The sequence below is a fragment of the Varanus komodoensis genome, unplaced genomic scaffold, assembly GCF_004798865.1.
Source record: "Varanus komodoensis strain SLA01 unplaced genomic scaffold, ASM479886v1 scaffold67, whole genome shotgun sequence".
Taxonomy (NCBI): domain Eukaryota; kingdom Metazoa; phylum Chordata; class Lepidosauria; order Squamata; family Varanidae; genus Varanus; species Varanus komodoensis.
Window position 1 is genome coordinate 2,693,290 of NW_025336308.1, and position 16,554 is coordinate 2,709,843.

Sequence of the window (16,554 nt, forward strand, 5' to 3'; positions counted from 1 at the left end):
TTATTTGTGCGTTTGATATATAGCACCTGGCACTGGTGAGAGAAGCAGCAGCCGCCAAAGGACGATGGCCAGAATAAAGTGGTTGCTCCGGCCAGCAGCGTGGGATTTATGGAGAAGGAGGCTGAGAACAAAGAAAAGAAGAAAAGAAAAGAAGAGGAGCACTGGCTGCCGCCAGGGAATTTCCCCCTGTTGATGTGCTGTTAGGAAATGGCAAGAGTGGGAAAAAGGCTCGCTTCCCCTCGCTCGAGGCCTCACCTGCGGGCTCGGGATGCACGCGGGTCCCTGTGCTGCATGCCAGGAGTGGCCCTGCTCGAAGCCTCGGCACTGGAGATCCGAGGCAAGGCCGCACGATCGTGGCTCCCCTGGAGAGCTCCTTCCAGCTGCTCGGCGCTTCTTCTTAAAACGATCCGCTTCCGGGCTCAGAGCCTCTCCCAAGTCTCACTAGAGAACCACTGAGGTCTGAAGGGGATGGTTGCTTCTTTTAGGGGAGAAAAATTGGCCTCGCCACTGATGGAGACGAGGATAATGACTAACGAGATCGAATTGTAGCCGCACCCGGCAGGTCAAACCTCCTCTTCACCCTTAAAGGTGTCGAGGACATGGCCATGGATCACCAGAAAGAGTTGATCCGGGAATTCAAAATGAACATAGATAAAATACGGGGGCTACAGTTAACGTCCTTTACAGTGGACAGTTTCCTACTATTCAGTGGGGTTCCCCTGTTTGAAGGACTGCTAGCCTTAAGTCTAGTTTAAAGGTAAAGAACCCCGGTCACTTTTTCCTACTATGGGTACGTATGTGGATGAGTTTAAAGCATGGTGCTCGAGCAGGGCTTTGCGGGGCTTTGCAAGCCGGTCCTGCGGGAAACGATGCTGGGCTGCAGGGGCTGCGGGGGGCAGGCTTTGCCTCGTGTGTCCGGCTGAACAACGGGTCAGCAGCCGGCTGGCTCAAGCAGGTGAGGAAGTCCATGGTTTCCTGGAACTGGGTTACAAAACAGATAATGAAATAAGCACAACGCGCACAATAAAAACAACAACATAAACTGGGCACGTATACCACAACAACAAAAACACAGAAAGATGCAGAAAAAGCCCACGTAACCTCAGTTCATATAAATCGAAGGCAAAGGCACAGGAGCACTGAAGTACAATACATACCATAAAAATCTCTTTAAATAGCTTCAACTATTAAAAGGGGGGGAATAGGAAGGTCCTTCCCTGAAGCCAAAAGGGGTCAAGAGAAGGAGCCCGGTGGGCCCCTTGGGGGAGCCGCTTCAAAGGCGGTTCTGTCCTGCTGCTTCAGGATGCGGCCCATGCCTATTGTGAGCTGCCCAGCCCAGGTGCTGCAGCTCCAGCTGGGAAGGTGGCGGCATCGACTGACAGGTCCCTTTTCGACAAGGGTTACTTCCCCCGACAAAAATAAGAAATAGAAGTACGGATAGGCTGCTCCGAGGGCCGAATGCCCACATGAAAGCTCTACCCCACCCGGCTGTGTGAGAAGAAGCCAGGCCTCGGGCTTCTCCCTTCAGCTCAGCTTCTGGGGGCAAGAGGGAGAGGGAGGGAGGGAGGGAAGGCTCCCAAAAAAAACCCCTGGATACTGAACTTATCAAAGCCTCGTGAAATAACTTCTGAGCACAGCGAGTAACCCAGCAGCCCTGCAGCCTTGCATCGGGAAAGGGTCTCCGTGGGAAAGCTGCTTTCACACAGCACCCGCCAGCTATGGCCTAATATATCAAGAGGGCTGATCTGGGAGAAAAGGAAGGGCAACCGTCATCCAATTTCTAATCAGCTCAGTCAAGTTAGTCCAGCTGCATGCCATCTGTTCGAGCAGAATACTGGACTTCGGCCCTGCAGAACTGGCAAGGAGGATGTTTCAAAGGAGGGCATCTTTGCTAAGGTGCTGTTCCGAAGATGCAGATACCTGCAAAGTCCTGCACCCGTGGGAAGCGGAGCTCAGCCGAACAAAGCTGGCCGCTCAGCGAAGTCTATCGCTGCATCCAGTGGCACAGCGAGCCCAATTCTTGCTGGGTGCGCTCTAGCCAGCCACTCAGAAAAGTCCTGAGATGTAGGGTGGTGAATCAGAGTTTCTCTCCATTTCCCTTTTTTCTAGTCTTATATTCAGTTTGTACTGAACTTTGACTTTTCTTGAAGCTTGAATACAACTACATAATCATCGCTGAGCACATTTCATAGGCAACTTTTCCGAAAAAACCTATGTCTTCTATAGACCCATGTGGTGCAAACACAATAATTTTTGGTGCCAGGTTAAGACTACCCTTTGCTCCCAGCTGATGGGACTCATCGACTGTTTAAACAGCTGCAATTTTTCTTGAAATAGTTTGTTTAAACTTGCTCACATTTTGAATACTGGAATTTCATGCTGCGCTTTCTTGTATCTGTATTTCTGCTGCTGTCCTTTTTTATTATTGTACTTGCACTGGATGGATCACAGCAGCAGCCAGTCAGTGAAGTAGAAAAGAGTATAATACTTTTGCAAGCAATGTGTCCTAATATAACACGTTTTGAATATTTCATATATATTTTATATGCAAATATGTGTATTTTAAAAACTCCCTCTGCAAATAGAAAGGTGACATTAATTTTCCCAATGTGTGCATTTTTGTATGTATGTTTTGATTGGAGAATTCTACTGCAGAATCAAGAGGACACATTTGAAAGGATGATGCAGTTCTGAGACACACGATGGTTCAAAAGAGCAAACTTAGGTAAGCTTGAGTTAAGAGGAACCCTTTTAACCGCTATTCATATTGGGAGGCTAATTCCACCTGCCTCACCAATCTGCACTTAGTGATAAAAGAGCTGGCTGGCATTTCAACCAGCAACAGCATTTTGAGGCAGGGATGGGTGGCTTTGGAAGCAGGTCGGGAGACCAGAGCGAGGCTACGTGGTTCTTCAGGCTCCGCGACTGGGCTCCGGGAGTGGCAGACGCCCCCTCGATGGCAGCGCCGAGTGAACCAAAATGTACGGGCTCGTCACAGTGGGGCTGCGAGGGAGCAGCGGAAATCGATTAATTCAATAAACGAACATGCAGGCGAGAACGGGGCGAGGCGGCAGGTCGGAGTGGTGCTGGTGAGGATGCGAAGAGCCCCTTTCGGCCGGCTTGGAATAGAAATGTCTCGACGCTGGAATGTTCCGCTTCCCCCCCCCGGTCTGCTTGCTTTCCATGAAGTTTTCAAAAAAATGATTATACAACTTTTTAAGATGAGAATTAACTGCACATGCTACTGGAATCACCATCTACGGATTCTTTTTATGATGAAAAATTATCCATTTCAAATAGAAAATTAAAGCCATCCCTTTCACTGCAGCCTGGCTCTGCTGGACGGGCGGGCAACTTGCATTTGGGCTGGCATCACGAGCCCGCAGGGCAAGGCCTGTGCTCCGGCGGGGGCTGAGCGCGCCCTGGCAGGCACGTGCCGCAAACGCAGAGCACTGGCCTCCCCCGGCTGGGCTTCCTCCGGGTGGCTGGGACTTCACTGCCCATCCACCACAGCCAGTGGCCAAGGACGGTGGGGACCGCAGGCCAGGCTGTGCTTCCTGCCTCGTGGCAGTTCTGCCGAGGCCTCTGGCAGACCGCTTCCCCACCCCGGCCGCAGACACGGCAGGAATGGCTCCCGGGAGCGCTTGCCGCAAAGCGGGAATGCCGCCCTGCAGCCACGCTCCCTGGCGCAACCGCGCCGCTTCCAGTTCTCTGGTTCGGCACCGGGAATCGTGTTCCCTGAATTCTGAGACGGAGAGGGACGATTTGGGGCAGGTGCGCAAAAACTTGACTCGCACCCTGCTCCATGGCTTGCTCTTGCTCATTTTTGACCTTGCACTGGAAGAGAGGGACAAAACGAAATCGCACCTAAAAGTTTTGGGCTGGTTGGGAATTTCAGAGGATGTTTCCGGCAGCGGGGCTTCAGTGCTCGTCGTAAACCAGGTGGGCTCGTGTGTGCGCCCGCCACCCTTTCTTTCTCTGTGTTCACTGTGGTTTAGAAAGCCGGCAGGTGTGGACTGAGCATTGCTTTTCTCCCGGAACATTACATGGACAAAATGACGGTTGCTCAGGATGTTAGCTAAGAGGGCCAGTCCTTGAATTGCCGCCAGGGTGAATTCTGGATGTCTGCTGGCAACTTTAAGCTCAGATCCAAAAAAAAAAGGCATTATTGCTGGTGATTTAAAATACAGCCAAAAGCAAGCTGGGCAGCAAAGAAGCAGCAGGCAAAAATCTCAGGATTGATTGTCAACGGCACAGAAAAGGAGCAACGAAATTGTTCTAATCACAAGGGATCCCAGCAAGCAGATAAACAACGACAATTTATCTTCTTGGGCTTCACATCCATCCCCAAACTAGACAGAAAAACACGCAAAACACCACATTTTCGGCTCTACTGGATCAATGGCTACATCTGTTGAAAAAGAAATTACTCATAGGCCAATTATTAAGTTGTTTACACCCTCAGAACAACCCAGCCCTTCCCTGCTTCCTGGGTGTTTTATAAGCCCATAATTCACAAGAGAGCAATCGCTGGAAACTTGCATTTGTAAATGTCATTAAATAAAAATCGGGTTTTGAAAGCGCTTCTCGAAAGCACAGCAGACCTCTGCTGATTTTGCATCCCCTGGGCGGGTTTGTAAGGAGGAGGAGAGGAGATGAGGTGTGCAGAAGCCGGGCCATCTTGGAGCCCTCTGAGAAAATGGGTCGAAAGGGGTGGCCCTTGAGTGACTAGTGCTTGTGTCAGCAAGAAGCCGATCGATCACCCGACCGACAGGAGGTCCTCGTGCCGGCCTGGCCCCCGGGGAGGTGGGTGAAGGCAGGCAGGGTGGGTGTCCTCCCTCCCTCCCTCCCTCCCTCCCTCCCTCCGGTTGCAATAAAGCAGCTTTCAGGTGACAGGTTCCATTGTTGGAGGTGATAAAACTCCACGTGGTGCTTTGGAAAAGGAGGGCTGGAGCGCAGCAGGCGGAGCAGAGCGGAGCCGGAGGAGCTGCGTCCGCCAAGGCAAGAGCGAGGCATCAAGGTGGCCACTGCTGCCCAGCCGGGCGGCTGCTGCTCCCATGCGCCACGACGGCGTCCCTGCTCTCCCGGGGCAGGCCTGCTTTCCGGCCCCGCTTGAGCTTTTGCGGGTGCCCTGCTTAACTGGGAGTGGATGGGCGAGTCCACGTTGTCATTCCACTCGTCCAGAGTAAGCAGGGACGGTGGGGACCGAATGGAAGAATCTGCGTGATTTCTGCGCCGGTTCTGGTCGGGAGACACCATGTTGTTATACAGGCACGGCGATCCTGCCACATGGGCCTCCCCTGCCACCCTCAGCCCACAGCCCCTTGTGAGTCTTCTCTCTCCCGTCCCGACGCCTTCCTGGCCACGGAAATACTGCAACGAGGGCCCCCCACAATCCCTCAGTGCTGTCTCGAGCACAGCTACCCACGACTGAGCTCAGCCAGCGAGGACCGGCCGGACAAAGCTCCTTCCGACAGTAACTCGGCAAGGACTCCCCCACTGGGCGCGTGTGGGAAGAGAGGAACAGCTGGATGGCCTCAGGAGGACTTGCAAGAGCTCGTCTGCAGACTGATCAGTGAGCAAAGCAAGCTGCGCAAGAGGCCAGCTTCCAGACTAACGTTTGTTGGCAGAGGACAAGGATGAGACCATGTCAGTTTAGCAATCTGTCTTACGAGAAGACGTTTTCACTGTTTTTGTTTTTTTTCACTTAGCTGGGCAGTTAATCTGCATGGAAGCATTCGCATACTCGGGATGGCCTCTCGGTTACTTCCGCGTCCATTTTCCCCGTCAAGTGCGCATCATGTTATGCTTCATTTGCTCCAAGGCCGAGTCCATTTTGGTTTTAAAGGAGTGTAAAAATGATAGCCTGGCCCTGCAGATGCCGCCTGAAATAATCGCAGGCATGTGCCACCTTTTCAGGCGGAAGCCACTGCCAGGGGCGGTATCCTGATGTGGCATCCTTGACGCCTGCGGGCAGGCCCAGTTCTCCTACATCCCACTTCCAAACTGTGACCAGGATGCCTGCTGCACTGGACCTCGATGTCCACAGGCTGTGCGTCCCCCACGTTTCGGACAGAGTTCTCTAACTTCGCGTATGGCACATGGAGTTTGTTAGTGGGCAGCGGGGCTGAGCTTTCCCTTGCTAAAAAACGTGTGTTCAGAAACACACACGGCCTCCTTCTGGTCGTAAAGAGGTTGCTGTTGAGGCCCAGTTGTTGGATCTGACCGAGGTTAAGTCAATTGTCAGCTAGCCAAAAAAGTTCATCGGTTCCCACAAAACCCAAGTCGGTACCTTGCCCATTCTTAGGCGTGTCCTCCACGAGGACGATGGAACCGCACTTCTTGTGTTGGATACAGAATTAGTCACCCTTAGAAGAGACTTATGGAATCAGTGGGACTTGGGTCAGGACTGAGTCTGGATCTAAGCTTCTGGCTTCCGTTAGATTATACTACGTCATGTCCAAGTACCCACATTGAGAATACATCGTGTGCTGCAATTCACATATTTATTGTGAATTTATTGTGATTTTGCCCACTTCAAGAGCAGAGACTGTGAGATAAAGGAAAGGCTCGGGGGATCGAGGCAAGATCTCACTTTGATCAGACCAGTTCCAGAGGGAAAGTCGCGCTCGCCTGTTACAGGGAAGGTGGCTTGTGGCACCTTAGAGGCGAACGGATGTAGCCTGGCACCACCTTTCACGGACTAGATTGCACATCACCTCGGACGCAGGCAGCTCATCTCCAACCGGAAGATCACACAGGCACACGCAGATCGTTATAAAGGGGGAAAATTAAACAGGGGGGCATGAAAGCCACAGAATGCGCAAGGCCCACCGTCACACTCCCACGCAAAGCTGTGTGCAGTTTGCAAAAGTCCACAAGACTCTTCACAGCACACTAAGTAAAATGCAGGAAGCCTGGTGTTTCCATTTGAATTATGGCGCGTAGATGCATTCCCATCTACAAATCGGTGCCTGTGAATTTAATGCTGAGCTGTTGCTCTCACGCTCGTAGATGTTCTTCATACATCTCCGTTCGCAAGATGCAGCACGACGCTCAGAGGTCCCTCCAGAAGAGTCCGCCCCACTCAATGCCCAGGTGAAACAAGAGCCATCACGGGAACCCGCATGGCCGACGGAGGGCCCGGAGACTTGGGATGGACCAAGGATGCACAGAAATTCCTCGCGCCTTCCTCTCTCAGTGTCCTTCATGCATTTCATGGGGAAGTCAAATCGATGTATATTGACGGCCACGGCCTGCATTGCCTCTCTCTCTCTAATCTCGAGCAAATGTCACCAATTTCAGAACCAACCCACAAGCCGTCTCCTTGCCTGGAAGCCACTTCCACCTGCCCGGTGGCAGACACACCCCAGACCCCGGCCTCCGCCACACCGGGCAGCGCTGCAGCATGGCTGCAAGATGCTGGATGAGCCCCTAGAGGAAGGGAGGCGGGGGCAGCTCCCAGCCAAGCGAGGAACGGCTCATTGCACCCCTTCCTCTCAAGCGTTACTTACAAGCAAGCCGTGTGCACGGTTGTGCTGCGACGGGCGCGGGAATCCTCTCCGGTTGGCTTTCAGCGCGGTGGGAAGCGCCCTCGTTCCGAGGCGCAAACAGCCCTCCAGCCGCAATTTATTCCCCAAATCGTGCGGACTCCCGAGGATTAAAAGCCAGTTTACTGTGATTCCATTATCCCATTAGCATCGTGTGCTTTAAATGGCCACGGAAGCGCGCTCGCGTTCTTTTTAGCAGCAGCCTCCCCCAGCCTAAGAAGCTAATCATTGCATCGCCCCTTTCGGGGGTGGACTGTTCTAGCCGCTCTTGGGGGAGACACGGGGGGGGGGGGTTGCTAGCCCGTGCAGGGGTCCCGTGTGCAGGGCTGGGGGAGGGGGTATCAGCCTGTGTGGGGCTTTGTGAGCCACGAGGGGACAGGCTGTGGCCTGGAGGCACTGGCCATCCGACGTGCGACGCAGGGAAGGCCGCAGAGGGAGCGGAGCGGAGTGGAGCTGGGTGGGGAAAGGGCACGCACGACACGGACACTGGCGTGGGCTTCAGCTGGTGGCGACGGAGCAGTCTTCCCCAGTGGAGGGCCTCCCCGGACTGCCTGGACCTTCCTCTCCGGCCACCAGGGGCGATGGGGGTGTGACCTTTCACCCCCGGAGGGTGCCCGACTGGGAAGACCCCTCTCCCCTCTCTGTGCGTCTCTCCTTCAGGGTCCCCCAGCTTTGCAGGCATATCGTAAGCACGAATAATGAAGAACCCCACGAGGTGTTCTGAGATGGTTTGGTGCATCGGCCGGTGTGGGCAGCTGGCGATGCTCCCGATGTTTGGCCTAAAACTCCCATGATCTTCCAGCACTGGTCATGCTGGCTGGGGCTGATGGGAGTCCCAGGGCAAAGCATCCGAAGCCCACAAGTTGCACACCCGTCCTAAGATCACAAGTATCTTTCCCCGAGCAAACGTTTCTCATCTTCACCAAGATAAGCCTTTTCTGACCTGGCTGGGGAGGGAAAACGATTCATCCGGGCAAGATTTGCAGAGGTGGGACGTGAGGAGCACAGAAGAAAGCTTTCTGCCCCGTGCAAGGACCCAAAGCATTCTCTGCAGTGCCCTGAGGCGGTGTCTCTTGCATCAGAAACCCGCACAGCTCACACCGACGGCGGGATCTGGCTAGCCGGCCTGCAAGAGCAAGGGACTCCAGCAGGAGAGCGGAGATGCCTCGCCCCCCGGCCCGCCCCCCGTCCGGGGGTCTGCGATGTCTCACTTGGTCAGCACTTCCAGCCAACGACTGCACCGCCAGGTATTGATCATTTCCAGAGGGTGTGATAAAAGCAGTCCATAAAATCCCTATTTACACTGATCAAGACGACTAATAAGTCGGGGCGATGGAAGGAGGGGAAGAGAACGGGTGACAGAGCCCTCCCCTTCCCGATCCGAGAGCTCGCCTTTTTACCCCGAGCAGACGTAAATTGAGCTCTGGGAGATTAGAACAAGCCCCCGCTGACCTCACAGCCCAACTCTGAGGGCACTTCCTGATGCTGAGGACTTTGCAAGAGTGGCTCATGGGAACTGACCGGCTTCACAGAGTTTACTCATTGGTTTACTCATCATTTACTCATTACGCATCGCTCTGAGGCTGAGTATCCAAACACCAGGTTGGTGAATTAAGGTATTCCAGGAGACCGGAGAGCTGTGGGAAGACCACCCGAAGACTTTGTGAACTTGAGGGATGTGTTTGGTGTGAATTCTGACACCAGCGGGTCCCATTTGCATTCTGGTGTGCAAATGGCAGTCCCTCCTCTGGATTTCACCCCTGAATTCGGTGGTGCAGTTCTTGGTTCAAATCAGAACGAAACGGCCCAGGGCCAGGAAGACGGCCCTTCTGAGACAGGCCCCCGTGGCCCTCCATGTCGGCGCGATGGCCAGCCGGGGCCAGTTCAGCACCTGAGGTGGCTCACTCCAAGGGAAGACGCTCCGGCGGCAGCTCCGGCGACTGGGGAGCCCCATGTAGATCCGAGCGACCTGGTTGCATATTAATGGTGCTACACAGACAGGAAGAACGGAGGAGAGAGGGAGGCCTGGGCATCCACCAAGGCCCACGCGAGCCCCGACCGGCGACCTGAGGACTGTCACATGCAGTGACGGTGTGGAAGCAGCCTCGGCCTGTGGGCGTATGGGCGACAAACCCCCAGTGCTGCAGGGAACAGCAGGAGAGCGAAAGGGAGCGGAGAGCGCGAGAAGGGCCCGCTGAGCTAGACTGAGCGCCTTCCGAGTCCAGGGTTCTGTGCTGGCCCAGGCCACCAGCTGCCCACGGGAGGCCTGCAAGCGGGGAAGGAGCACACAGCGGGCTCTGTTCTCCCACAACCCTCTGCTACCTCTAATGCGGACCAGGCTGGGGGGACGGATCCGAGGGAAAGGGGCCAAGCACTTTGCACCCGGGTGACCTCAGAGTAATTCAGCGGCATCGCCAAGGAGGGGTCAGAAACACGTCTGCACCCGGGAGAGACCCTGCCAGTCACAGCCCACCGTGCAGGGCTGGCCGCACCAAGGGTGACACGGGCCCCGCTGCTCCCCTTCGCCGATCCTCACACTGGATCCCGACAAAGAGGCATGTGCAGCCTCGGCCTCGATCTGCCGCAGACGCCGAGGTCGCCCCTTCCCCGAGCGAGGAAGCGAGGCGTCCGGCCAGCCCGGGGAGCCTTCGCTGGAGGCCAGGCATCCTCCAGCTGATTCCACCCCGCTTCCCCGACAGCTCCTAAGTCAGCGTCATGTCACTCTCATAGGCTTCCAGCTTGGCAGCAGCTCCCCGGGGACGATGTCGGATCCTGCTCCCCGTCTGGTAGGGGAGAGTTCCGAGTTGCCATGTCAAGTGCCGACCCCCCCCCCCCCCCCGCCTCGGGGAAAGGCACGTGCTCTGGCCTCCATTACATCCTCAGCGAAAGGTCAAGTTCAATGAGAACACGGTTTGCTTTGCTGCAGATACAGGCAGCCATATAAAAAAGCAGCAGCAAAGGACCGCGGCCACCGAGCTCCAGAGGTGCTGCCGGCTCGTCACCGGCCCTCTTTAGTCCTCGGCAGAATCTGCTCCCGAAGGCAGGCGTCGCTGTGCGCTCTGTGGCAAAGCCTTCCTGGCCGGGTCTGGTGCTGCTTGGCTGGAGTCGGATCTGGGCCGCGGGCAGCTTTCGGAGCGAGCCAAGCTTGGGAGGCCAGGACCAGATGCCAGCTGGGACCAGCAAGCAAGCAAGCAGGCAGGCAGGCGGCGAGATCAGAGAACGAGGCGCTTGGCGCTCCTGCCGTCTGCTCCCAGGCCAGGTTTAAGGCTCCGGCTTTAGCCTAGAAAGCCGCGAACAACTGGGGAGCAGAATTCTCGAGAACGGTCCTTCCCCTCTGCCATCCTGCCCCACCACCAAGACCTTCGGAGGAGGCCCTCTGGACAGGGCGAGCGCTGCTGGGAAGCCGCTTGCGGTCGGGCCTGTGCTGCCTCGGCTCCTGCCTTGGGTGCCGTCACGACAGAAATCACGTCTGCTCTGCCGGCTGGGGCGGATGCGATCTGTGGTGCGGGCCGGGGAAGGCTGCCCACCCTAGATTCAATTAGCTCGATCATCCCGTTCCGTTTCTGGCCAGCACCACATTGAAATAAATGGACCTGTTGGTAATCCCATTCTGTTCCGTTCCTGCGTTCATCTGCCCGTTTACAAAATCAAAATCTGTATTTCAGTTCATGCTTTAGTATGTGGCTCCGTGTGTGTTTCAGAGCTTGCTCTGCTCTGCCTACTGCCAAGAACTGCGGAGCAACATCAGAGAAGGGCACATTCTGGTGGACGGTTGAGATCCCGCCCGAGACCCGCACACCAGGGGGGCTGCTTTTGCTTGGGAACCCGCCAAGACCAGTGTCCTCGGTGCTGTGGCTGGAGGGCATCCGAAGAGCAGCACGGATCGCAGGGCCCCCACGTAGCGCCGGACACCCGCAGCATCCTGGGAGAGGACGCGGCGCAGCCCGGCCGCCCTTTCGAGCCACTCCGCGGCCCCTCTGGCCACCCGCCACCCCGGCCAGCCAGCGCCCGCCGCCCCCTCCCCTCACGGCCTCGGGGTTGGGTGCCGCTCTCTCCTCCTCCTGCCAAATGCAGATGGCTCTCCCTGCACTGAGCTCATCCAGCCTTCGCCTGGCCTGGCCAGCGTGCCTGGGGAGGGAAGGGAGGCTGCACTGCATCTCCGCCTCCAGCTTCCGCCGCTGGAGCCGGTGGGATTGCACAAGTGCTGAGGAGCAGCAGCCAGGCGGGCACGCTCGCCTCCTCCCGGGAAATCCTTCTGCTCCGACAGATTAGCTTTTCTGGGGCTGGCACAGGGAAGCAAGCTTGCCGCAGCAGGAGGCCCCGCTTCAGGGATCCTGCGAGGGGGCAGCTCCCTCCTCCTTGCGCCGCTACCGATTGATCTCCCCTTGCCCCAGCCGTGTTTTCTTTCCCGCATTTTCATCCTCTGCGGCTTCCTCCCAAAGCAAAGAACATTCAGCTGCTCGCATTTCAAACACTGTACTCGAGCCAAAGCAATTAAGGACAGCACGGCAGCCAAGGCGCTTCTCTGGGGGGGGCGGGGGGGGGCTCCTGCGTGTGTCTCCTGCACCCTTGCCAGTCCTCAAGCGGGCAGCTGGCTGTGCTGGAAGGGCCCGCTTCTCCTTTTGGAGGGTGCCTATCAGGACCGCGTGGGCAAGCCAGGCAGGGCGGCGGAAAGCCCTCTGAAGAGGGATGCGGGCAACTCTCTTCCACGGGGGAGGCCTCTCTCTCCATCATGCCCAGCAACCGGGAGGCCCACAGGTGCCAGGCCCCGTCAGCTCCAGCCTGATGGCCGACGTGGAGGGTTCCTCACCCACTTGCCCAGCAAGGGCCTCAGGGGAAGGCCTCTTCCCCATCCCCCGCTCCTCCCAGCATTTTGGAGACGCTGCGGAGGGAAAACAAGGTTGCGGCCATCTCGTCGTCCAGCACCCATGTCCAGCCGGGACCGTCCCTCAAGGAGCTGCTCTCCAGATCCGGCCACAGGCGTTCAGCGGGTGGAACCGATCTCCCCGCCCCGACCCTCCCTGCCCTGGGCGGCTTGGGTGAAGCGTTCCTCATATTGCCAGCAGGGCAGAATAACCACGCAAGGACGGGAAACCATGTGCAAGTTCATTCCGGAGTCAGAGGAGCAAGCAGTGGTGCCAAGCTTTCAAAGGCACGGGCTGGCTTCTGATGGGGTGGGCGGAAGGTGCCCCTACAGGTCATCTCCACATCTGTCTGGCTCCCACGAGTTTCGCCACAGCAGCACCAAAACGCCACTCCAGCCCTGAATCACACTGAAGAGACGCAAGGAGCTTATGTAACCAGGAGTGGACTTTTACACTGAAGGACTGCGTGCCGTTCAAGCCTGGCTCCTCAAGCACACAGGAATTTCTAGGCTCAGGAGCCTTTCATTCCGAACTGAGGTCTTTTTTCACCGCGTTCTGGTAACGGGATCCCGGGGTGGGTGAGGGGGGTCTTTTCGGTCCCACAAGCTGGAAATTTGCCCACCCCCGGCTTATGTAAGAACTCCGTGGCCGTGCCCAAGGCCCTTCCCCCAAGACCAGTAGCCCTGCAGAGCAGCTGAAACCCTGAGCTGGCCCTATTTAAAGTCTGGAATGTGTCACTTTCCTCTTCAGCTCCTTGAAGGGAAGGAGAGCGCAGAAACCGAATCCTTAAGAATCTGTGCACAGACTTCATACGGAGAGCGAAGGGAGGCATGGTGGGGGGGGGGGATGTTTCGCCTTAATTCAATTTCCTCTGGATATTTACATTTTTTGAAGGGTTAGCAACACACAGACTATTTTTCATTCACGGCATGTCCTGGTCCCCACTGCTTAATCTGTAATTTCTGACAGTCTTTGATGCTGTTTAGCAGACACATCGGATAGGCCCTACTGGAAGGGTGGCGAGGAAGTTTCTACGGTTGGACAGCCAACGTTGCAAGACTCCCTGGAGTCCAAAGGCCAAGATGGGCTCCTGAAGCCGAGCCAAGGCTTTCTGGCCTTCACCTTCTGCAAAGATTATTGTCCTTAAGCTGCCTCCCTCAAGCCTCCCATAGATAAGGGCTGCTTCTGCTGTGAGAACAAAACTGTTTGTCCTACTGATGCAACGTTGCTTCCAGGGCAGGCAAGAGGTGGCGGCTTCCATTCCTGGCCTGGGGAGAGGAATGGGCACGTCGTGTACCCAGGCAAATTTGGGGGCCCAGGTAGCATCCCCTGGCCTATTCGGGGACCAAACAATGGGAGAGTAAAATTTCTTTCATTTCTTTATATGCTGCATCCGTGTTCCATCATAGTATCCAGTAAACTGCATATCATCTTTGCCATGAGAGATTTTGATTCTTCTTGAGTATCCTTGACTCTAAAGGGAGGAGCCTTGCTTAGACCCAATCCCCAGGCGGAAACAGTGGAAGATCTTGCAAGATTAGCTGAGTTTCAGAATATGCTTTCGCAGCAGCGCTTAAGGTAGCCTTTTATACACCAAGCGTTGGTAGCACAGCCCACGGCTGTCTGCCTGGAAGTCCCACCGAGTTCATGGAGGCTCCCAGGTTTTTTGCTCCCATTTACCGGACATCCATCAGGGGCTGTGTTGTCACCAAAACACTGGATAATATTGTCATGAACACAGTCCGTCCCAGCGTATCCCATGGTGCCCATCCATGGCTTTGTCAGCCGTGGTTGGTGGTGCCTTTCCTTCGCCTGCTTCAGACACTTTCACACCGCCAGCTTGTCCATCTTTATGCATTTGTTGTGGGTGCAATTTTTCAATGTTCAAACTGCTTGGCCTGCAAAGAGGACGTCAGGGACGCGCGACCCCTCTCTGCAAGCGCATTGCAACGGCTGCATTGGCTCCCTGGGGGAGAGGGGCCCCCGGCGAGTGCCCAGCCCCACCGGCGACAGATGGCAGCCTTGGTCCCCGGCTGCCACGGGGGAAGCGTCCGCTGGGCGCTCAGACAGACCCCCGCATCAAGGCAGCTCCGCACAAAGCCGTGGGTTTGGGGGCTGGCGCCCCGGCAGCTTCTGAGATCACGCTCCGTGTGGAGCTGCTGACAGCAGCAGCCCAGAATTAAAAGCTCAGCAGCGACGCCCCCATAGCGGCATGCAGGGGCTATCGCCTCTTTCCATGCCGCTCCAGGGCAGTTTCTCACAGTGGGGATAAGGTGGGAACTGAACATCTGAACAGGCTAATAACTTACATAAAATATGCTTGCGCCACTCAGAATTGCTCCTTGCTCAGCACCAAGGACAAGCTTTCCGCCCCTCCCCTGCCTTTTTTAAGGCAAAGAAGGCGATGGGATTTATTTATAATAGCTAAGCTGCTTTAAAATCGGCCAGGTAGCACCCTGGCAGCAGGGCGTGAGGTCAATTGGCTGCAGCGGGGGGCGGGGGGGCCTCTCATGCTCTCTCAGCAGAAATGAGGATCTGCCGTGCGCAGGCCACCGTGCGGAGAGCAGCTGCCTCGCCAGTTGCCTGTTCTCACCTCCGGAACGGCAGCTGGAGGGGCGCCCAGGTGAGCAGCATCATTCAGCGTTTTGCAAGAGCAACCCTGGGAGAGGTGCTGCCCCCGGAGACAAGAAGGAAGCCCGGGCGGGCGGGCAGGGAGGCGCGCGAGATGCACGCGAGCGGGCTGGGCAGGTGGCGTGCAGCATCCGGCCAGGACGAGGGGCCACATCCGGGGATGACTGGGCAGAGGTGCCTGAGTCCAGCGTCCCGGATAGACTGCTGGCTCTGGAGCTGTGAGCAGCTCTGCTTGCACACCCCTTTTCTCGAGAGCTGCGCCCTGGACGACAGGGGGGAGGAAGCACAGGCCCCGGGCCAAGCCTGCCCTTCCCACCTCCCCACTCCCCAGCCCTCCCCTTCCTGGACCGCCCATCCTTGTGGGCTCCCCAGTTTTCTCCCCCATTCTAGAAGCTGAATATGCATTGCCAGAGGCAGTCAGAGGGGCAAGCCAGGACAGGACTCTGTCTGGGGCATTTTGAGCCCCCCCCCCCATGCCGCCTTGCCCACCAGTGGAATAGGCCCCCGGTACCCTCCCTTCTCCGCTTGCCGTGCATCCCGTCTTGTGCGGATGCTTGGAATCGGGCGCATCTGATGCTTCCACGCCTAATGCTTCTCCTTCAGCAGGGCCCCTTCCACGAGCATCGCTCCCCAGCCGGGCGGGGACACCTTACTTGACACCCACACCAAATGCAAAGCGGATAAAGATCTCCCCAGTCCCAGTAAACGGCACCCTCCCCTCCCCGCAGGCCCTCCGAGGTTTGCATGATCTGTCAAGAAACCCTGTAAAACAACCCATCCCTTAAAACCCGCTCCAACCCACTGGCTCCCCTCGGTTTTGTATCCTCTGCAAATTCAGTGCTGTCCTGCGATGCGACTGACCCGGCTCTGCTACTGAACGGGCATTTCAGAAACTGGCCCACCCGCCCGCAGCCTTGCCCCCGCCTCCTTCGGCGCCTCGAAGCTGCATCCAGTCCGGACGACGTGTGGCCACTCACGGCCAGCCGGCGGGTCTCCCCTTTACGTTGCTATCTAAATAATTGATCTGCTGGCCTAGACTTAGAGGGTTTAAGCATAATCAATTGGCTGAGCAAAGCCCCAGAAAGCTCAGCTGGAATGGCGCTCTTTTAAACCAAAAATGATTACGTTACATGTTTATGGCACAGTATGCCACAGCTCTGAGTAGGTGTGCTTATTAAAGCAAATGGCAATTTTCATAATGCGTTTCCAGCCGGTAGGAAGGCAAGGTCTCTCTGTGTCTTTTGTACATGTGCACGCTCGCTCGCTCGCTCGCTCAATCGCACATCTGGGGAGCCCTGCTCAGGCCAATCTCTGGCACGGGCTGGCTCACAGAGGCCCCAGCAGGATGCCCCTCAGCTCCAGGCGTCATAGAAACACAGAAACAGAGCGAGACAGAAGGGGCCTCCCAGGCCATCTAGTCTGACCCCAGCTCCAGCCAGCTCCGCTCACGACATGCCCACCATGTGCATGTCCAGCCTGTCCTTGAACACCCGCACCGATGGGGCCTC